This window comes from Pan paniscus, chromosome 10, assembly GCF_029289425.2.
Source record: "Pan paniscus chromosome 10, NHGRI_mPanPan1-v2.0_pri, whole genome shotgun sequence".
Taxonomy (NCBI): domain Eukaryota; kingdom Metazoa; phylum Chordata; class Mammalia; order Primates; family Hominidae; genus Pan; species Pan paniscus.
The window spans coordinates 133303269-133326995 of record NC_073259.2 but is presented as its reverse complement, the minus strand read 5'-3'; the positions used below and the strand labels follow the sequence as shown (position 1 = coordinate 133326995).

Sequence of the window (23727 nt, the reverse complement as noted above, 5' to 3'; positions counted from 1 at the left end):
CTGTGCTTGTCTTTCCTCCCTCTCCTGCTCCACTCCTGCTCCCACACCATCCTGCCTGCAAGCACCTCTCCAATGCACTACAGGTACCCAAATCTTTGTCTTGGGGTCTGCTTTTGGAATGACCCAAGTTCAGACAACCATGAAAATATGGAAAAGGAAAGAGCCTATCTAAGGCCCTAAGGGCAAAGAGCTTGGCTTTTCAAAAGACAGAGAAGCCAGGGTAAGTGGCCAGGAAGGGTGCAGGAGACAGCTTGAAGTGGTGCAGGATACGTCAGGTGGGGCCAGGCTGGATGGGCTTCTGCAGCTGGCCTGGGGAACCAGGACTCTGTCCCAGGGGCAGCAGTGGGGAGGCTCTACGGTAGCACTGTATACAGACAAGAGACATGATGCAACTGCCTCTGTAAAGGACTCCACGGGTCTCATGTGTCCATTAACGGATGGCAGATAAACTTATACCCGATAAGCAGAATGTGGTCTACCCCGACAATGGAATAGGGTTAAACTATAAAAAGGAATTGACCGGGAGCGGTGGCTCACACCTGTAATCCCAAGAATTTGGGAGGCCAAGGTATGTGGATCACTTGAGGTCATGAGTTTGAGAACAGCCTGGCTAACATGGCAAAATCCCATCTCAACTAAAAAACAAAACAAAACAAAAAAAAATAGCTGGGTGTGGTGGTATGCACCTGTAATCCCAGCTACTCAGGAGGCTGAGGCACAAGAATCACTTGAACCTGGGAGGAGGGGGTTGCAGTGAGCCAAGATCACACCACTGCACTCCACCCTGGACAATAGAGAGAGATTCCGTCTCAAAAAACAAAAAAACAAACAAACAAACAAAAAATTCAACTATTAAAAGGAATGAAGTGCTGGTCCGGCACAGTGGCTCATGCCTGTAATCCCAGCACTTTGGAAGGCTAAGGTGGGCGGATCACTTGAGGTCAGGAGTTCAAGACCAGCCTGGCCAACATGGTGAAATCCTGTCTCTACTAAAAATACAACATTAGTCGGGCATGGTGGTGGACGCCTGTGGCCCCAGCTACTCGGGAGGCTGAGGCAGGAGGATCGCTTTAACCCAGCAGACAGAGGTTGCAGTGAGCCGAGATTGTGCCACTGCACTCCAGCCTGGGCAACAGAGCAAGACTCTCTCCAAAAAAAAAAAAAAAAAAAAAGGAATGAAGTGCTGATAAACATTACAACATAGATAGACCTCAAAACTGTTATGTTATGTGAAAGAAGCCAGACACAAAGGGTCACATATTTGTACGAGTCAATTTACATAAAATACCCAAACTTGGCCAATCCATAAAGACAGAGAGCGGATCAGTGATTGCTGGGGCTGGGGCAGAGGATTGGGGAGTGGCTGCTCAATGAGTATGGGGTTTCCTTTGGGGGGATGAAAGTGTTTTGGAAGTAGGTAGAGATGGTGGTTGCACAACGTTGTGAATGTATTAAGTAACACTGAATGGTTCGGTTTAAAGCAGTTAATTTTATGTTATATAAATTTCACCTCAGCTTAAAAAAAAAAAAAAACCCAGCAGCAAGAGCCTCCATGGGCCCACAGGTGGATAATCAGCCAGCTGGAAGGAAGAGGGAGAGATGACAGCAGCTGGGACAAAGGTGGGATCCATGGAGGTGAAGAGAAGTGTAACATTTGAGATATAGTTTGGAGGTTCCAAATCATAATTTGGCACTCCCAGGCTAGTCCCAGCTTTGGCAGGACATCATGTGAGAGTTTGTGGACTCTGTCTTTATTTGCTGCCTGACCTGGGTTGAACTTCCCACAAGCCCCTAATTGTATAGGTGAGAAATGCAAATGCAGCCTCTCCCAGGGGCACCACCATCCAGAGTCCACCATGACCACCAGTGAGTGGCAGCTGCAGCACAGCTCCCTGGAACTGGGGGATCACAGTTAAGAAGGAAGCCAAACTAGCATGCAGAGGCTTAGGAATATTCACCAGCCCCATGATGCTACAGGCTCTAGGAGCAGGATCAGCTGCAAAGAGTACGCTGGAAAGAGATCTGTCAGTTCGACCCCTTCCTCACAACTACATTGTTCACAATGCCCCCTCAGCTCTCCCCACACCCCATTTATCCCCACAACAGCCTGCACCCTAAGATAAAGCAACTGGAATATTAAACAAAGAGATAGGGGATAGAGGAAGAGCCTTGCCTCCCAGTGAGCAGAGAAGTCCATCTGGAGGTGTTATCATTTTAGGTGCATCCTGGTGTCTGGTGACACACAGAACCTTCTCATGAACAGCGCCAAGGACCTATCTGATCCCATCTTGAACAGAGGACATCTCTCGGATTGTGGCTCCTGAACCCCCTTCATCAGAATCACCTGTACTGCTTGCTGAAAATACAGATTCCTGAGCGAGGCTCAGAACCTGAAGGGACCGAGGGGGGTTGGTACAACACGGATCGTTGGGTCCCACCTGACTCGGCAGGTGGGGCCCGAGAATGTACATTTCTAACAGGCTTCCAGGGAGTGCTGATGTGGCCAGTGCAGGACCCCACATGGAGAACCACTGTGCAGTCTATCATGAGTTGGTTTCAGCGGGAGGTGATGGGGAAAACCTCACCTTCTCTAGTTCACAGGGCTGAGTCATTAGGTTGGGAGGAAGCGCCATGGAAAATAGGGGGTTGGGTCCTTTGCAGTGGAGTCACAGGATGGGACATTTTCAACTGGAGCAACAAGAATTGTGTGATCAGGAAAAGCAAACAGTCAGGAAGTGGGGAAAGGCAAAGATACAAGAGGAGGATGCAAAACATATGAACTTCATCACATCACACACAGCCCAGCACTATCCCTGGCCACAGCCACTTGCCCAGAAACAGAATATAATCCAGGAAATATTTACAAAGACCAACTGCCTGCCAGGAGCTGTGCTATGAGATTCCCAGGAAAAATATCTACATCCCTGACTACAGCAATCCTTTGGTGTCCAGTGGGAAAGACAAACTCTTATACACATCTTCATAATAAGAAGCCAGTAAGAGAAATTCCTATCCCCTATAAAATCAGCAAAAAATTCCATGATCAGACCACAAGCGCTCATGAAACGGCTGCTATGGGCCAGCACCATGCCAGGCTCTACGGGGAGGCAGTTGAATAAGAGAGAGTCCGCTGACCTGGAGGTTCAGGCTCCAGGAAGAGGGTCCTTAGCATAAAGCATTATCAATTCAGCAGTGGCTGAGAAGCTCTGCATCCACGAGCCCAATCAAAGGGAGAAGCCCCAAGCCTACTAGTGGAAAAGTCTGTTTTGATTCAGACTAAATGGCCAAATCCTGGTCCTAGAAGATATTTTCAATTGCCTATGCCAACATCCTTCCACCCCTTTCTTGTTAAAAAGGGAACCCCAAGTTTATTTGAGGCAGCTGAAAATTTCTTTTTCTGTCCTTCCCTGCAGCTAAGTGTGGCCATTGACTATGAGTCATTGACTTCTGGTCAATGAGATATAAGTAAAAGCATGGGGTGGGACTTCTCAGAAGACAGCTTAAAAACAGTCAAAATGGCTATTGGGACATCTGCTTCCTCCAGGGCCTGCCTGGAAGGTGGAGATGATGGCCAGAACTCTGGGAGCCATCTTCAACCATGAGGTGACCATGAGGATGGAAGTCACAAGCCAAAGATGGCAGAGCAGAAACTAGAAGGATCTTGGGTCTTTTTGACATCATGGAGCCACCACATTAGAGGTGAGAGATGGAAATTAACTTCTATCCTGTATAATCCCTTATTATTTTGGTTTTCTCTGCTACACACATCCAAACCTACTTCTACATGACTGCTGAGGGACCAGTAACCACTTTGTTTCAGACACTGGGGTGAGTTAAAAATCCTAGTCCTGGCCTGGATAAGTCCCTTTTGCCAAGATTAACACACTGACCTACCTAGGGAAACAAACACCCCAAGCCAGGGACATCAGAGACACATATACAGGCCACAATGACACTCACAGCGGTATGGAATCACTGAACTGGAAAGGTCTTGAAGACCATCTGATCCAACCAACCCATTTCACAGATTAAGAAGTTGAGACTCTTGGGAAAAAAAATGATTTTCCCAACTTCTCCAGGCTAGAGCTTTTTATACCAAAGTAACTTTCATCAGAAAGATCTTCTTATTAGCTAGAAGAGTCCATGATAATACTTTTGCCAGATCTAAAAACAGAAAAGAACAACATAGCCATTTCACTGAACACCTCAATTAATTAATTGCCCAAACAAGTCAAGCTTGAAGCTTGGGTCCTTAGGAACAACATGAGAGCTACTTACACATTTATGAGAGAGAAAAAATGCACAATGTGACTTTGTACATTTAACCCTGTCCCAATATTTATAGCACATCCCTGTCTGTCTGGCAAGCAGGTGTCAATTCTATATTTGTGCCCAGGACTTTCTCCTAATGCCAATTTATAATTCAACTAATCAGGAGATGTTTATTGGCTGGGAATTCATCAGGAAAATTCCATGATCAGGAATTCTCTATTACAGATATTTGTCTCAAAAAAAAAAGGTAAGTGAAAAGTGATAAAAGCAAAAAATTATTTTTTTTCAAGAAGATATTCTTAGAAGAGAATATTTAAGAAATCAGCTGACTGTAATATGGGACTGCCACCTCACTTTCAAACTTCTATCTTCTTCAAATGGACACACTCTACTGGAGAGCTCCAAAAAGAATTAAACAAAAGAATCTAAGCAAAGAACCATGAGATGGTGATAACACAAAGGAAAGGCAAAGATGTTCACATCAGCATTGTTTATAATGAGGAAAAAAACTAGAAACAACATAAACTCCCATCAATGGAGAGATTTTTTTAAATAAATTATAATATATGAAGACGATGACCACTACACAGCTATTACAAAGGGTAAGGTAGATATATATATGCATAAGTGTGTAAAGTTCTAGAATATAAACTATTTTATATCAAAGTGCAAAAAAGTATGTATACTGTGCCTTCCTTCACATAGATTTTTAAAAAACACACACACCCATACATGGACTGGTTTGTGCATATATTTTTCTAGAATTATGGAGAGGTGGTATTTTTAGAGTGAAAGACTGAGTTTTGGTGGGGGGGGGACACAAAAGAAGTTTTATTTTGTAACTTTACTATTTGAACTGTTTTTACGAAGTACATGCATTTTTTTAAAGTATTAATAGGGATCGGTACAAAGATTGTAAGCCTTTGGGGGTTTTTTTAATTTAAAGAAAAAGATGTATAAGCAATTGCTTTCAAACTCTGTTCTGTGAAATCCTAGAATTTAAAAAATATGCCTTAGCAAGCTTCTACCCTGGTTCCAATCAGAGCGGCTGTGTTTTCTAGCCTATGTTCCTGCATAAAATTTCTTAGAGGGAAAAAAGAGTTCCACCACTAAAAAATATGTTTCAAAATCCACTGGGACATGGGCAATATAAATGTGCCAGATTATTCACATCGTTTCTATTAAGACAAACGTGCTCAAATTCTCCTGTGTGGACCAAAGTAAGCTCTGGAGTTCCAGTTCTTAGAGCTCAATGTAGTCCAAAAACCCCACATTTCTTGGACCACAGAAGGTCACTCACGCAGTAGGTTGAACAGTGGCCCCTTCCCCTCAAAACTCATGTCTGCCCAGAAAATACAGCCTTGGCAGATGTCATTAGTTAAGATGAGGTCATACTGCATTGGGGTGGGCCTTAAATTCAATGACTGGGGTCCTTATGAGAAGAGGAGCAGGACACAGATATGTGTACACACACACACACACACACACACACACACACACACACACACGGAAGACAGCCACGTGAAGACAGAGGCAGAGACAGGAGCGAGGCAACTGCAACCAAGGTATGCCAAGGATTGCCAGAAGCCACCAGGAGCTGGAAGAGGCAAGGAAGGAGCCTCCCCTAGAGCCTCCGGAGGGAGCACGGCCCTACCAAAAACTTGGTTTCTGAATTCTGGCCTCCAGAATCGCAAAATAATAAATTTCTGTTTTGTTAAGCCACCAGATTTGTGGCAATTTGATATGGCAGCCATAGGAAATTAGTATAACTCACCAAAGGGACAGGTGGTGTAAACAACAGTATGGACAGGCCACGAACCAACAACCAGACCAAGAGAGGTTCACCTTTATCTTCACTGTTGCAGGGGTTATTGAACTCTAGCGTGTTCAGCATCACCTGGAGGACTTGATAAAACACAGATGTGTGGCTCACGCCTGTAATCCCAGCACTTTGCGAGGCCGAGGCGGGCGGATCATGAGGTCAGGAGATCGAGACCATCCTGGCTAACAAGGTGAAACCCCGTCTCTACTGAAAAAAAAAAAAATACAAAAAAACCACAAAAATTAGACGGGCGTGGTGGCAGGCGCCTGTAGTCCCAGCTACTCAGGAGGCTGAGGCAGGAGAATGGCGTGAACCCAGGAGGCGGAGCTTGCAGTGAGCCGAGATTACGCCACTGCACTCCAGCCTGGGCAACAGAGTGAGACTCCGTCTCAGAAAAAATAAAAAAATAAGAAAAAAAAACCCACAGATGCCTGGGCCCCACCTGCAGAGCTTCCAGTTGCATGGGTCCAGGGCGAGGCCTGAGGACCTGCATTTCTAACGGGTCTCCAGATGCTGTTGCTGCAGTCCAGGAGCCACACTTGAAGCAGCATTGCTCGACCGCTTCACACAGAGGAGAAGCCAACACACCCCTCCCCGCAGCGCCAACCTGAGAAGCACCACCTCCTTCTCCTTAACATGTTAGCCTCACGTGTAAGGTTTTTTAACAAAAGTTTCTACAACCAGCAATTAAAAAAAGAAACTAGAGGAAATCTGCAGTGTCTCCTCTCCTCCCAAAATACCTTAGACTGTGAGGAGACATCTGTTGTTTTTGCCTGCCCGGGCTCCAGTCCTCCTTCTTCTGTTCATCTTGCCCAGCTTTCCTTTGAGGAACCATCCTCCGCCCTGTTCCCGGCCCTTGTCCTTCAGGGAGATTGGTGCCACCCCAGCATGTGACCTAAGGCTGCTCCTGCCCCGGCATTTTCTATCCTCCTGAGCACGATAATAAGTGGTTCTGGAATGGGCACATGCCCTTAGGGAGACCCTTTAGACGAAATTATGAGAGGAATGATTAATCTATCGAGCAATAGCTGTTCTCTTTCCACTGGGATTGCACAGCTAGGCGACTGGGAGCATGCAAGGCCGGGAACATCAGCAGCCATCCTGATATCTCATGAGGAAAACCTGTGCAGAAACACAGCCAACAGAAGCCAGCAAAGCCAGGAGTCACGGAGGACATTCCCAGTGTTACTGTTTGAGCCCCTGGATTCAGCTATGCCTGAAGCTGCAACACGAGAATATCTGTGCCTTGATTTTTTCAATGCTGAGTCAATAAATTATTTGACTATTTTTCTATAGATAGATGACAGATAAATGATAGATGACAGATAGATAGATACATCGATACATAGGTAGGTAGATAGAATTTACTTATGTATTTAGCCAGTTGCAGTGGGTTTCTCTTAATGGCAACCACAAGATTTTCAACTAGTACAGATTAAAACGTTGTGTTCTAAGAGTCAGGTAATGGAGAAGGAATGAACCTAGTGACGGTAAGGACCTTTGAGGCCAGGACTCACCGCACTGACTGAATCACAGGCACAAAATATAAGTATGCTCTAATGTAGTAAAGTGCCGAGAGTTCAAAAGCAAGTCCTGGATCAAGTGTTAAAATATTAAAGAATTCCCCAGAAAGACTTCTAGAAAATGGTGACCTTATCCATCAGCACGCATTTGGCTGAAATAACAGAAAAACCCACTAAAAGCAGCTTAAGCCATAAGGACATGCGTTATTTACTTAACGAGAAACTCGGAGGTGGGTGGTGGCCAGGCTGCTTAAGAGACTCAATTGCGTCATGAGGGACCCAGGCTTCCTTCCAGCTCCCTGTCTGCCCTCCTCGGTGTGCTGGCAAGGTCTCCCTCGCCCGCGGCACCATAGCTATGCAGCTCTAGTTGGTCAGGTCCTCAGGGTCTGCATCCAGGCAGGAAAGATGGGAAAAGAAGATTTTCTCCTCCTACACTCCTCTCTTAGGGAGAGAATTAGTCAAAGAAGCCCCAGTACACAGGCTCTTCTATCTCATGGGCTAGCACCTGGTCACGTGGCCACTTCTAACCCAATCACTGGAAAAGAGGGAAGTGATTGATACATCGGTTTGGACCAATCAGGATCCCTCTCTGGAGCTGGGCCCATCACCTCCTAAACAAAATGTTATTCTAGCAGCCAACAGGGGGTCGGCCGCTGTGGGTAGGCACCAGTGACGTCTGCTGCAGAGAGCATTCGATCCAACCCTCCATGCACCATGTCCCCACACGTTCCAACCACAGAATTGATCCTAACAAGCCTGAACAGGTCCAGCTCCGCCCACCAGCCCTGTGGCAGAAGCAACTGAGTTTTATCCTCCCTGTGTTTTCCAATCAATCTGGTCAAAACAGAAGCACGGCAGAAATGCTGAGGTCAGGAGAGCATCAAAACCCAAATTGTTCGACTCTTCCCCCAGATCTTTTCTGGGCCAAGAGAGTTGCTGCTGCCTTCCCACCCCAGAGGTGCTGACCTCCACAACTCTCCATTAATCAAGAGCCCAGGGCCAAATCCCTCCTCACTCGCCTACCATCTGCAATTGTTCACACACACGTGGTCCTGGAGCCCCGGGGTGCTAACGAGGGCAGCGGGGTGAAGAGCCAGAGGCCAAGGGAATTCTGGCCAGTCCGAGCTCATTGAGGCCTCACAGTCCATCTTTCTGAGGCTCAGAAACCGAGAGGCGGAAACAGGGGGTCTTCCATGTCAGTGGCTCCCAGGAACTTTGCTAATGAGGTGGCAGATTCCAGCTACTCTTGATGTCTCGATTTGGGATCCCCCAGAAGCAGATCTGAGACAATAATTAGAGTACAGGTGTTTCATTTGGAGATGATTCCAGGAAGCATCGTGTGAGGAATAGAGAAATGCAAAGAGAGAAAAAAGAAGTCAACAAAGGGTACGTTATCAAGCCAGGACAGTGCTGTGGCACAGAACACTGCAGGCAACTAATGCCCAGTCCTGCTGAGCAACGCTGGGCAACACTGGGACACAGTGTGGAGATTCACTTTAGAGTTATCCCACCCCATGGAGCTGGTCTCCTGGAGGTCATTCATTCCTGGTACTTTTGTTCAGCCCTACACACAACCAGAGCAGCTCTGATGGCCACATTGAAACTCACAGGTGTCAATCGTGGAATGCTGGACCTGCACAAGAATGGCAAGGGGGTGAGGGCAGGGAGGGAGAGCATGCTGAATCTGCCTTGGTCTCTAAGCTGCTGATTCTATGTGATCCTGAGAGAGGGGAGACACTGAGATCAAGAGGGAACCATCCTAATAGATCTCCAAAGCACCAGCAACCCCACCCCTCTTGGACTCAAGGGAGTCTGCCCTTTGCTGCCCGGCAGGTATTTCCAACCCTACCCAGTATCCAGATCCAGTCACAAGAGCCCACAGAGCACAGTCATTAAAATGACAGGTTATGGACCCAGACCACCTGGGTCTGAATCCCAGCTCTGCCACCCTGGAGCTGTGTGTCCTTGACTAAGCTCCTCAACCTCTCTGTGCCTCATTTTCCCCATCTATAAAATGGGGATAATGAAGTGCCTTTCTCGTGGGGTTTTGTGAGGATTAAATGAGTTAATACATGTGAAGTGCTTCCTGCCACAAGACCTCAACAAATGCAGCCAGTATTAAATCCCCATGGAACCTGGCTCTCGCTGTCCCCTTTCAAGCCAGGACAGTGCTGTGGCACAGAACACTGCAGGCAACTGGGCCACAGTCCCACTGGGCAATGCTGGGAGACAGTGCCAAAAATCACTTTGGAGTCATCCCACCCCAAGGAGCTGGTCTCCTGGAGGTCATTCACTCCTGGCACTTTTGTTCATCACTGCCTCACATACCGGGAACATCCTTAAGTGAAAATGGAATTTTCAATATTATTGCTACCTAACACCGTTACAGCACTTAACAGTTTATGACACATGTAATTATCCACTATTATAATAACCACCAGTCTCCAAGGGCCTAGAAAGCACTAGGCACAGCTAGGTGTTAAACATGCATCACCTCTAATCCTAGAGAACTCTCCCTCTAGAATGTGACATCTGGGACCTGGTGAGATTGATTTTCCCCCCAGTGCCGGCATAGCACTGGCTGAATGAATACATGAAGGAATGACCAATCCAATAAGCCCTGACACGTAGATTTTACCCCACTTTACAGATGAGAAAACTGAGGACCTAGGAAGAGTGGACTTTCCCAAGGGAACCAGCAATGCTCAGATTTGAATCTATGCCTATCCCTAATTCTAAAGCTAGCCTCTTACCACTGTGCCCGTGAGGCCTTCTTAATGGACTCTCCCGATTCCCCTGTCTGGAAGGAAGTAGACATGAGAACCACAAAATCTTAGGCATTTGCTGACCATTTTTATGCCTCAGTTTCCTCATCTACAAAATGGGACAGACAGTAGTGCCTTTCTCAGAAGGATTGCTGTGTGAAGATTAAATGTGGGAATGTGTATATAGAGCTTAGGACACTGCTCAAGAGATGTTAGCAAGTAGGAAAGTGTCACAGCCAGTGCTCAAGAAATGTCAACTAATATTATCAGCTCCAAACCCTTAACAAAGAGGGTAAGTAGCAGGGCCAAGGTGGAGCTGGGGCTGGAAGCTGGGGTACTAACTCCCACTCAGGGCCCTTTATTTGCTCTGTCACAACTCTGTGTGACTCTGTCGTATGCAAATTTGACACCTTTAGCTGAGAGCAAGCTACTACATGGATGGGGAGTTGATGCTGCTGCTGCATTTAAATGAAAACCAAACAGGTATACTTGAAACTAGCCCACAAAGAGGTACACACAAGGACACTATCGGTATTCTTTTTTGCATAAGGCAAAGACTAGAAATAGTGCAAATGTCCATCAGAGGGTAAAATGGAATTTGTAGGTTGATAGGAAGCTAAGAGCAGAATTATTATACTAGAAAACCTAGATCCTGTCTGCTTGCTCCCCTAGGATGGTGATTTGACCATACTGTTTGTCCTGGGCCCACAGGTGGACTACATTTCCCAGCCTCCCTTGCAGCTAGGAGTGGTCATGTGACTGAGCCTGAATTAATGGAACGCAAGTAAGAAGGAGGTGCACTACTTCCAGACCTGGCGCATATATGGGAATGTGCAAATTTGTTTTCCTATATGCAGAGACCCAGCACAGAATTGCAAGCCCTGCGGAGGTAAGTGAGCTGCAAGATGAAAGAACCCTGAGTCCCCATGTGGAAGGCTTGCCTCACACTCTGATTGAACTGTTCCATGGAAAAGAAACAAACTTCTATTGGACTACACCACTGAGATGTGGGAGTTGTTTGTTAGAGCAGTCAGCCCACTGCGATAGAGTTAAGTTCTTCCAGAAACATGCTGGAAATCCAAAATATAAAAAAGGCATAGCACAGCCAGAAATGAACTTCCCACCTCTAGCAAAACTTGCCTATGTGCAAGGCTGGCTTCGTGTGTGAGTGGCCTATGCTGTCACACAGGGACCTGATCTCAGAAAGCCCTTATCCTTGACTTAATGCTCTGCTATCGCCCTCTTGAAATTCTTGACAGTTTTCTAACCTGCATTTTCATTTCTCACTGGGCCTTACAAATGGTGCGGCTGGTCCTGCTTACGTGGCCAGTAACCTCTCACCCTGCTATATACTCTGGGAGCCCAGGGAAGTTACACCATGAATCACTGCATCTGCCCCTGCCCTGGGCAGCCACCTCACTTTTGACCAGAACTTTGTTCATCCTCAGCTGATTGATTTGGGAACTGGACCTCGCCACGCTGTGGGTGTGTGAATGTGTGTGCACATGTGTGCAGGTCTGTGCCCTCCTCCCTCCACTCCATATTCCACCTGAACCACTGCATGTGGTATCCCACACCTCCACCAGAAAGGACGAGGAAGGTCTACATCTCCTAGGATACAGCAATCCCCTTTAGAAGATTCTTTAGAAGATCTCTGTTAGGAAAGAAAGAATGCAAAAAAGTGTGTGTGTGTTTGCATGTTTAGGTATTGTGGTCTTGGGATCAGGGATGGAACAGAAAACCTGCTTTTCAACAGATATCCCTTTTAAACTGTTGGCATAGTTTTACCGTGTATCTGCCTTCGATTCAAGAAAACAATTTTTTAAGTGGCCAGAAAAGGCCAGGGAAGGGAGAGGAAGAAGCCTTTCTAAAGGAAATGGCATCAGATATTCAGTTGGGGTTTTTCTTCTGCCCTTCCTCTTAAAACACATCTAAGTGCACCTCTAAGCGTCCCTTGGAGCAGCTGCCCTCAGAAGTGCTGCCCCAAGACAGGCAGGGAAGGGTCTGCCTGGGCAGCTCCAATCCCTCAGGAAGCACAAGAAGTCCCGCCTCATACAAGACAGTCACCCACATAAGGACAATGGGATGAGTGCTTCAGCACTGCACAGTGGTCAAGGAGAGCTCTCTGTCTCCTGGAAGTCCTTAATATCAGAAAACAGTCGGCACCCTGGGAAGTCCACTTAAAGTGGACCCACTTAAAACAAAGACTGAATTTTCACGATTAAAAAAGACATGACTTTAACCTAGAATTACCCTATGACCCGGCAATTCCACTTCTAGGTATACACCAAAGAGAAATGGAAACAGGAGTACAAACAAAAACTCATACAGGGATGTTAATGGCAGCACTATTCACCATAGCCAAAGAGCAAAAACAACCCAAATGTCCATGAACCCAAATGTCTATCAACAAATGAATGGATTAAAAAATGTGGTATATCCATACAATGAAATATTATCCAGCCATAAAAGGGAATGAAGTGCTGACACATACTCCAATGGGGTTGAACCTTAAAACATTAGGCCGGGCACGGTGGTTCACGCCTGTAATCCCAGCACTTTGGGAGGCTGAGGCAGGCGGATCAACTGAGATCAGGAGTTCCAGACCAGCCTGGCCAACATGGCGAAACCCCTTCTCTACTAAAAATACAAAAATTAGCTATGTGTGGTGGCAGGCGCCTGTAATTCCAGCTATTCGGGAGGCTGAGGCAGGAGAATCACTTGAACCCAGGAGGCAGAGATTGCAGTGAACCAAGATCGCGCCACCCTAGGCAATAGAGTAAGACTCTGTCTCTGAAAAAAAAAAAAAATATTATACCAAGTGAAAGATGCCAGACACAAAAGACCACATATTGCACAATTTCTAGTAAATGTTCAGAATAGGCAAATTCGCAGGTACAGAAAGTAGATTAATGGCTGGCGAGGGCTGGGGGTAGCGGGACAGAGAGTAACTGTTAAACGGTGTGATTTTATTTTGGGCTGATGAAAATGTTCTGGAATTAGCGGTGATGGTTGCAAAATATTTTAAATATTCTAAATGCCAATGAATTATATACTTTCAAATGTTTCATATGATGGATTTTATGTTATGTGTATTTTACCACAAAAAAGTTAAGGCATGACTAGAAATTTTTCTTGAAAAATCAAGTAAAAATTTTACAAATAACTCCGTTGTTTTATGTTTCCCAAAATGTAAATTATAGTTGCAACTACAGGTCAATCCTTAGACTAAAGCAAGAATAAACTGTTGAAGGTAGTCATTTAATTCGTCCAAAAGATCATTAAGAGCAGGATGCAATCTTCCCTTCTCATTTGACTTCTGTAACATGATCATAAAAAGTGCATTTTTGCTAAAATATCTCAAGGCATCATCAACTTCCTCAAGGTCATCTCTTACTCTTTTGATATTCAGATCACTTTATTTTGAAGCATCTGTTAGTTTCGTCGATTTCCTTTTCTTCCAGCACTAAGTGCCCTAGCTGAGAGAGTTCCTCATTGGTCAGTGGTTTTGCTGTGGTTCTGGCAATTTGCCAACATCACTTTCATCGACTTCCTGAAATCCTACATTTCTTGCAAGATTTGCAATTTCACTTTATGATCTGCACTGAATTTACAGTTCATTATGTAATGCATTGAATCTACAGTTCCTGCCTGATCCTTCAAAGAAAGAATAGTGAAAAAAATGGGATGAGTGAGAACAGACACAATCAATATTTTACCCTAGACCATTGAGTTCTCCAATGGGGGCAATCTTGCCCCCCAGGGACATTTGTCAATGTCTAGAGACATTTTTGGTTGTCACACTGCAGGGTGGGTGGTACTACTGGCATCTAGCTGATGGAAAGGCCAGGGATGGTGCTGAACATCCTACAATTCCCAGGACAGCCCCACAATCAAAGATTATCCAGCCCAAAATGTAAATAATGCCAAGGCTAAGAACCCTTGGTCTAGAGGGATGTTGAGTGGGAAGTAAATTTAGAATAGAAATTGTCAGTTCATTGGCAAGTATTTTCATGTTTGGACATTTAATTCCCAGGCAAATACCTGAAGCAGTTCCAAGAACAAATGTTCAGATAGTGAAAATCCCCCATATTGCTGTATGGAGTCCCTATATTTATGGAGAGCCTGGTTTGTGCAATGGTTTCCTTAGTCGCCTTGGCTGCCAGGATACCCAAGGCCAAATTTACAATCTCCTGGCTTGGAATACATTTCTGGTGCTGACCCGCCCCAGCATTATAGTAACTATGCAATTCACCCTTATTTTCCTTTTGTCTTAATCATTTTAATCTTATTATACTGATTTATTTCCGTTTGCTGCCTTGAGTCCTTGAGGGAAGAAAACAGAGATATAAATAAGCAACAAACACATGGCTTAAACTATATAGCAAATAAGGCAGAGAAAGTTATTGTCCCGTGGGAGTCACAAACACCCACTGCTCCCTTTCCCGCCTTTCTAATAAAGGTGATGTGGGGCTGTTATCTCACCTTCTTCCTGAGATACGTGGGCCTTGACAGCAATCCAGTTTTTCTTATGCAAAGGCTCAAAGGGAAGATTTTACAAGGGTCTACAGCAAGCCAGTTTCATCACCTTGGGAGACTGCAGCAGCCCTCTATTTCTGAACTGCAGTCCTGGGGCTCCACAACTGCTCCATGAGCAGGCGTCATCTTACCAGCCTCACTGGATTGCCCCAACCACGCTAGTTGGGCTCCAGCCCACAAATAGAGGAAAGCTACTCCTCCTTCCAATCTCCCTTCCCACAAGTTGTCCAAGTTCTACCAGACCTTCAAGGCCCCACGCAAGTCACACCTCCTCCAGGAAGCCTTCCCTGAATTCCACATGAATGTCCCTTCTCTGAATGTCTCCTGTTCCTACAGGGATGAATTACACCCTCTGTTTAATCACTTTGTTTTAGGTAGGCCAGTTATCTCCAAGGCCATTTCAAGACCTTCCCAGCTCCCAAGCATTCTTTCTTTTACAGGCTTCCACTGTACTAAACATACTGAAATGTTCCTACAACCTGCCTTACATAAAATTATGAGTTGGGAAAAACTGTGGTTGTTTGAACATTTGTTTTGATATTACCATTTTCTTTTCAGATCTTAGAACCAATAACTTTTTCAGATCTCAAACATTTTTCAGGGGCCTGGATATAGTCATGAGCCCTAGGCACTGTGCCCACAGAACGCAGTGGAGAAAATAACCACTCATTTCTCCGACTAGACGGGAAGCTTTTGAAGACGAGGGGCAAGTGTTATCCACTCTGAATCCTCATGCACTGAGTAGAGAACAAAGTGCTCACAGAACATTATTCCATTAGTATTTACTGAGCACCTACTATCTGCCAGGCAGCATTCTAGGTCCTGGGTATATATCTATGAACTAGACAGATGAGGTCACTGCTCTCATAAAGCTGACATCCTACTGTAAAACACAGATGAACAGATAATGATATGTCACATCAGCTGGACAGAAATGCTATGAAAACAAATGAAGCAGGAAATGAGTGCTGAGCGCTACTGTAGGCGGGGTGCTCAGGGACAGCCCCTCTAAAATGATGACATGTGGCTAAAGTCATGAACTGAGGGTGTGAGCCACGCACACATTGGGCAAGAGTGTTCCAAACAGAATTGCACGTGCAAAGGCCCTGGGGCAAATGGGTGCTGGGCCTCTCTGGGACAACAGGAGGCCAGTGGCTGACAAAGAGTGAGTAAGGCAGGAGAGGCCTCGTGGGCCAAGCTCAGGACTGTGGGTTTTACTCTGAGTGAGCTGGGAGCCGTGGAAGGGTTTGGAGCAGAGGAGGGATGTGAACTGATTTAGCAGCTTAAGAGGTACACTCTCCTACGATCTGGGAAACAGACACAGCAGGATGAGGGTAGAGGCAGGAAGATCACCTAAGAGGCTACCGCAGCCCCAGGACCTGCTGATTGACTGCCTGACCACAGAACGTCAACACCAGGAGCTCCGTGGTGCCTGCCTCCCACTGTGAGAAAACCCAAGCCTGGTCAGCTTCTCATTCCAGACCTCTTGGAAATGCCGACAGAGAAGGGCCTGAATCGCTATCGTCACTTTCTCCAAGACTGGCAGGATGCCCAGATCAAATCAATACAGAATACACAAGCATTTAATCTGCACTTGTTTAAGCAGCGGCTGAGCCTCCAAGAAAAAGCATTATCTTGAAAGCTTGTTAAAGGTTTGCAGCCAAACAAAATCCCATAGACTTTGTTACGTGTCTCCAGGCGGTGAGGCTGGGTCGCCCCTGGTTCTCACAGATGTGGTTTGGGGCAAGAACAACCTCAGCCCAGACACGAGGTGGCTTGAGGAAGGAAGGAGGCCCCTTCCCAAACCCTGATGAGAAATACCTCCATTGACCAAGATGTGGTTTTCAGTGTGCTACAAAACAATGTATGCAATATGCTACTCTTGCTATAAGAAAAGTGGAGAAAATAAAAACATGTATTAGTAGTTGCTTGTATATTATATAAACAAACTCTAGAAGAATCCACAAGAGCTGAACTTTAAAAGGTCACCTTGTGGAGCTCAGGGGATGGGACAGAAAAGGTTAAATGCCTACTTCATAGGGCTGTCATGAGAATCAAATGAGTCCGTGTGTGTAAATACTTACGGCAAATACTGACACACAGCAGGCTTCCAAAAATGTTAGCTGTCGCTATTGATGAGATGTAAAAGGGGGTCCCTCAGCAAAGGGGACCGTCAGGGGAAGGCTGCTGGGGGACCCCTGGGGGAAACAGTGGCTCCTTCAGATACACAGATCCTAGGGTGCCCACTGAATGGATCCAGTGCCACTGAGGCACCTGTGAAAGGGATTGTTATTGATTATGCCAGGTGTAAACCAGGGCTGGCTGGTAAAATCAGGACATAAGCCCCTAATGTCTTCTGTCACAGACCAGTCTCAGCTAGGGCTCTTGGAATTGTTCGAAACCAAAGTGGACCTGATGGAAGGAGATGGGCAGCCCAGAGCCTGGCGGGGAGGGTTGGAGGACCAGGTCTTGAGAAAGACCAGGTCCTTCCCACACACACAACAGAGGTGTGAAGAGGACCCCCCGATCCAGCTCTGGGGATCCAGGCAGCCTCATCACACCTTTATTGTGCCTAGGGGAAGGACAGTGCCCCCAAGATGCCAGGTGAGCACAAACAGCTGCCCACTCCAGGCACACTTCAGTTGATTTTTCACATCGTTAAGCAACCTTCTGATTAATAGGAAGAAATCTAATTGAGATACGACTTCCTAGTCAGAATGCACTAGGTCCCCCAAATGCTCTCCTTGGGCTTCAAGGAAGATAATAGAATTCTGCAGAGACCATCACGAGCCGTCGGTGTCATCCAGAATCTTCATCCAAACCCTGGGAATGCATTTCTGCATCTCTGCCACGTGGCCCTGAGATGCAACCAGAAACCCCGCCATCATGGCTATACATTTAAGGGGAAAAAAGTGCAACTTATTGCAACACTCCAGCAATATATCTTGAGCAATGGATGACTAATCTAGAGGCTCAGGACCTCTCACCACAGATGGCTCTCATTTTTTAAAATTGAGGTGAAATTCACATGGCATAAAATTAACTATTTTAAAGGGTACAAGTCAGTGGCATTTAGTATATTCACATTGTTGTGCAAACACCACCTTTATCTAGTTTCAAAACATTTTCATCACCCCAAAAGGAGACCCTGTATCCATTAAGTGCTCGCTCCCTATTTCCCTCCCATTCATGGGCAGGTTTTTGTTTGGGCACCTGTTTCCAGTTCTTTTGAATATAAACCTAGGAATAGAATAGCTGGGTAATTCCAATTAAAAAAAAAAAAAAAAACAGCTTCAACAAGAAAGATGTCCCTCCCTCTCTCCTACCCATCCCAAGTACTTTTCTCTTGCAGATTAGAGAATTTATCAGCCTCAAGTTCATGGTGGGATCCTGGGTGGCCCAATCAAAGGAGCTGATGGGAACAGTTCACACTGACCTTTTTGTACTCATAATCTTGATCCACAACCAAATCCGAGTCACAACCGACAATGCAGAATACAGCCAGGGTGGGGGTTTCTTCCCTCCTACCCCAGAATGCCATGTCGTGGGCGTTTGAGATTTTTAGATTTCATTTCTGCACTGGAAATCTAGAAGCCAGATACAAAACATTACAATTTCACAGCAAAGAAAAATAGCTCTGGAAGCTCTCGGTCACAAGGACAAAGAGACAAAATCTATGGAAAATACTAAAATAGGCCCTTTTTTCTCATTTTAAGGGGAAAGGACGATTGAGAGCTTGCCTTTTTTTCTTTTAAAATATTTTTATTATATAATTTAAGTTAAAAAATGCACATGGCATGAAATTCGAAGAATACAAAAGCACACCACACAACATTATCACCTCCCATCCCTTGTCCCCCAGGCAACCCACTACCCTCCCAGAAGGTACCCAACTCCCCCAGTCTTATAGGACTCCTTAGGGTGTTACTCCACCTATTTGCAAACATATACATGTGTATTGTTCTCTTGTCCACACTTGGCAGTACTAACTCCCTACATCTTGCTTTATGCATTAAAAGCACATCTTACAGTTCCATCTCCCTTAAAATCGGCCCGCCTCATTTTTTAACAGCTGCAAAATATTTCCTTGCATGGATATGTCATAATTTGCTTAATCAGTTTAGGCTATCCTCAAATCTCTCCTCTTACGAACAATTGCTGCAGTCATTATTAAGACATTTTGCACATGTGGAAATTTATCTGTGTGATAAATATCTCAGTGTGCAATTGCTGGGTTCAAGGCATGGACGTTTTAATTTTGATACATAATGCCTGTCAGTGCATTTAGAATTAAAGGAAGGAAGGCCAGGCGTGGTAGCTCACACCTGTAATTCCAGCACTTTGGGAGGCCAAGGAGGGAAGATCACTTGAGGCCAGGAGTTTGAGACCAGCCTGGGCAACATGGTGAGACCCCCATCTCTACATAAAAAAACATTGTTTTAATTAGGCAAGCATGGTGGTGCCTGCCTGTAGTCCCAGCTACTCGGGAGGCTGAGGCGGGAGGATCGCCTAAGCCTGGTAGGTCAAGGCTGCAATGAACTGAGATTGTGCCACTGCACTCCAGCCTGGGCAGCAGAGCAAGACCCTGTCTCAAAACAAACAAACAAAGAATTAAGGGAAGGAGTATATAGGCAAAAGAGAACACTTTCTACATCTATACCCCATCCCAGGCCCTGAAACTCAGAATGACCTAAAAGTACTGGTACCCCAATATATAAGATGGGAAACTGAGGCTCAGAGAGGAAAGTGAGTGACCCAGCCATGTACCCGGCCCCCAGCCTGGCCTCTCTTCCCCACCCTCCCACCTAGCTGCCACTGAGGTATGGCCTGCAGCTGGCTCTCTGCCTCCCAGCCCATGAACTCCAAGTGCCCTGAATCTGTTGATTTACGGTTCTGCTTTGATACCCATATTAATCACCATAACTTTTAATTGAGCTAACACAAGCATCGTATGTTGCTAATTACACAATGCAGATGAAAAACTCTTCCAGATGAATTTAACTGCTTAGTCCAATCAGACTGGCAAGTTGAGTTTTAATTATAAGCCAGTGCATACAGGGAAGGCATCTGCGCGGCCGAGTGGCTCAGGGCCTGACGGCTCCAGCTTGTGAAGCGCCAAGATCGCAGCCAGTGGCCACAGCATCCTGCCCAGCCACGCAGGAGGCATGCAGATAATGGAGGAGCTGCTAGATGCCTCCGGCCAGCTTGCTGCCTCCATGGACCCACCCAAGCCCCTGGGTCCAGACATCTGTGGAGTCTCTGGCAGGAAGAAGGATCTCCAAGTCCCCACGGCTGCACTCCCCAACCACTCCAGCTCAGAAAAGGAATCACTGACTCCTTTTCTCAGGAACTAATCAAAGGCCTGTTATCAGTGACCTTTTCTTGAACATCCTTTAACATCCTGTCAATTTGCCCACACTCACAGAGCAGAGAGAATCAGGCCACGATAACGGAGTAATTCCAAGGGCAATGCCAGGCTGAAAAGACATCTCAGCACTGACTTTCTCAACAAAGACACAAAAAAGGCCTCCAAGGCTGAGGGCTGGAGAATAAAGCTTAGAGGAAGAGAGGTGTTACAAAATGAAGTTTTGTGTTCACCTCCCCAAGCCACATGTGAAAGCCCCAATGCCCAAGGTGACTATATTTGAAGGTCAGGCCTTAATGGAGGTAATTAAGGTCACATGAGGTCATAAGGGTGGGACCCTGATCCAACAGGACTGGTGTTCTTTTAAGAGGAGACATGAGAGAGCTTCTCCCCTGCTTCAAGCCTCCCCACCCACCCTCTACCTGCCATTTAGGACACAGAGAGGAGGCTGCCATCTGCAAGCCAGGAAGGGAGCCCTCACCAAAAACTGACCTTGCTAGCACCCTGACCTTGAACTTCCAGCCTCCAGAACTGTGAGAAAAGAAATTTCTGTTGTTTAAACCACTCTGTGTGGTATTTTCTTATGGCAGCCCAAACTAATACAGGAGGCAGATGGAATCAAGGCCTCCAGCGATGCCCAAGTTCAGAGGCCAAAGAGCAGAGAGATTCTTAAGAAGGGGCAGATAAAGATGGCTGTGGTAAGCAGAATAATGGTGCCCAAAGATGTGCATGTCCTAATCCCTAGAACACTGCCCTCCTGGCAATAGAGACTGTGATCAAGTTAAGGCTCTTGAGCTGGGGAGATTACCTTCTGTTATCCAGGTGGGCCAGCGCAGTGGCTCACGCCTGTAATACCAGCACTTTGGGAGGCCAAGGCGGGTGGATCACCTGAGGTCTGGAGTTCAAGACCAGCCTGGGCAACATGGTGAAACCCCATCTCTACTAAAAATACAAAAATCCTCTAGGCGTGGTGGCGCATGCCTGTAATCCCAGCTACTCGGGAGGCCGCGGCAGGAGAATCACTTGAGCCTGGGAGGTGGAGGTTGTGGTGAGCTGAGATTGTGCCATTGCACTCCAGCCTGGGCAACAGAGCGAGACTCCATCTCAAAAAAAGAAAAAAAAGAAAAGAGGCAGGAGAGTTGGAGTCAGAGAAAATGCAAGGGTGGAAGCAGAGGTCAGAGACAAAGAGAACATACTATGCTGCTGGCTTTGAAGATGAAGAAGGGGCCACAAACCAAGGAATGCAGGTACCCACTAGAAGGTAGTAAAAGCAAGAAAAAAGAGATTCTCCCATAGAAACTCCAGAAGGAATGCAGCCTGCTGACACCTTGATTTTAGCTGCGTGACACCCATTTCTGACTTTTGACCTCCAGAAGTTTCAGATAATAAATTTGTGTCATTTGAAGCCCCTATGTTGCAGCAGCCACAGGAAATTAAGGTAGTGGCAAATATCTCCTTCATATCTATAGAAATCCTGGCAGGAAAAAGAATTTGCCCTCAATGATGGTTCGAAGGAAGAGATTTCAATGACGGGTCTATATACAGAAGTGGAGGAGCATCAAGGGAGTGGCAGGGTAGGTGTAGCACCAAGAGGCTGGCAATAGGGGGAAGCTGTTACTTCTTGAGCCTCAAGGGACAAGGAGAGAGTGGTGTTATGGAGCCAGTGAGGGCTGCAGCTGGGAGAAGAGGCTTCCTCATTAGAACAGAAGTCTCAGAGGGAGGCGAAGCCCCAGGCAGAAATGTGGTGACCGAGCACAGAGGAGCAGGGAAGCAATGCCCTCAGTCTCTTTTCCAACCCTCTCATTTCCAGCCGGGTCTCTCATTGTCCAAATCCATCTGGAAGTTGAAGGGCAGGGAAGTCCAGATGTTGCAGCCCTTGTGGGTCAGCTTCCAGGGAACAGAAAAGGGCAAGGAAGGGTGGAGAATGAATCTGGGAGAGGGCAACTGGGAAATATCCAGCTCATCTTCTTTTTGGCACCAGCCTGACTGCTAGAGTGGGCATGTGTTGTTTGGGCCTGACAGCAGCCATTCTCCCTTCCCCTGGAAACCATGCCCTGCCTTTCTCCTTTGGAGGCCTCCTGTCCACTCTCTATAACGTGGTCCAGCCAGAGGGATCCCTTCCCTCCCTGCTCCAGGAGAAGGCACATGACCTAGGCTTGGCCCGAGTCACAATGATTGGTCCAAGGATTGTCACGTGACCTACTGCTAGCCAGTGAGAGTCAGAACTGCCATTTCTGTGAGAACCATCAGGAAAGAGGTGTTCTCTTCCTGCTGGGCTGCTCAGCTGGTGGGATATGAGGTCTACCCAACAGCCGTGCTTTAGAAGAAGCTGCCCTGAGAATGGAGCCACTATAGAAGAAACTAGTGCTGAGAGACAGAGGGAGGCTGGGTCTTGATGATGGCAATTAAGGCCCTGGGTCAGCCACATCAGAAGCCTAGGAGGACTTTCCAGATGCATAAATCAAAAGATGTTTTCTTTCAGCTATGCCAGTTTGACTTGGGTTTTTGTCATTTGCAACTGAAGGAGTCCTAACACCTCCTCCTGAAGCTAACCCTAATGGCTCCTGCTCCCGATTCAGACCTCCACAGAAGCACTCCTTGCACTGTATTGGAATTATTTATCTGCCTATCCCCCCAGTAGACTGAGAGCTCACTGACGAAGGGGTACTATTGTTCTCTCTATCCCCCAAACTTATGTGCCCTGGCACACAAAAAGCATCAATAAATATTCGAATGACTAAATCCATCCATTTGGATAGATTGATAAATGAATGAGTTATCCTAAACACAGATGTGGTGGCAACCTAGCATCTGCCATTTTTGTAAAGTAGATTCTAACCTGGCACTGGCCACAAGGAATCTCCCTTGATGCTAGGAGTACAGGTGGATGAATAAGCAAGGTAGTCATGATCTATACTTACAGAGATCACACTCTATCTAGAGCAAGGGATGCTAGATCACGTACAAGTAAACCCTCTATCCAGGCAAAAGGGAGATTCATTCAGATAGTGATAAGTGCTAGACAGAAAAATCACACAGTAATTTATAGAGAATGTCTAGGCTGGAGAAGCCATCACTGAATCAGAAGCCAAAGAGTGACCAGTTAGAAGCCATTTGACTAAAAATGAAAGAATCTTTTACAGGCTCAGAACTCCGGGCTCAAAATTCTGATAGCTTTCCAGTTGGCTTCCCATTAGAACCATATATGGAGCTTTTAAAAATTACCCAGGTATACCAGAAAGAATGAAAACAGGTGCTCAAACAAATACTTGTACACAAATGTTCTCAGCAGTGCTATTCACAATATCCAAAAGGTGGAAGCAACCCAAACACCCACTAACAGATGAACGGATAAACAAAAGGTGGCATATCCGATAGACAATGGAAGATGATTCAACCATAAAAAGGAGCATAGCACTGACACAGGCTACAACGTGGATG

General features: G+C 46.1%; 1 protein-coding gene across 5 annotated transcripts in view; it reads right to left on the bottom strand.

Moving 5' to 3' along the window:
• The window catches only part of TMEM132B (transmembrane protein 132B), a 503624-nt gene that overhangs the window by 415524 nt on the left and 64373 nt on the right, over positions 1-23727 (bottom strand). Inside the window, exon 1 of one of the 5 annotated variants that reach the window (XM_008971113.6) lies at positions 18358-18470. The exons of the other annotated variants lie outside the window; for them this stretch is intronic. The gene's annotated coding sequence lies outside the window, so the exon portion shown is untranslated. Of the gene's footprint in view, positions 1-18357; positions 18471-23727 lie in introns of those variants that run through there. 5 annotated transcript variants of the gene reach the window in all.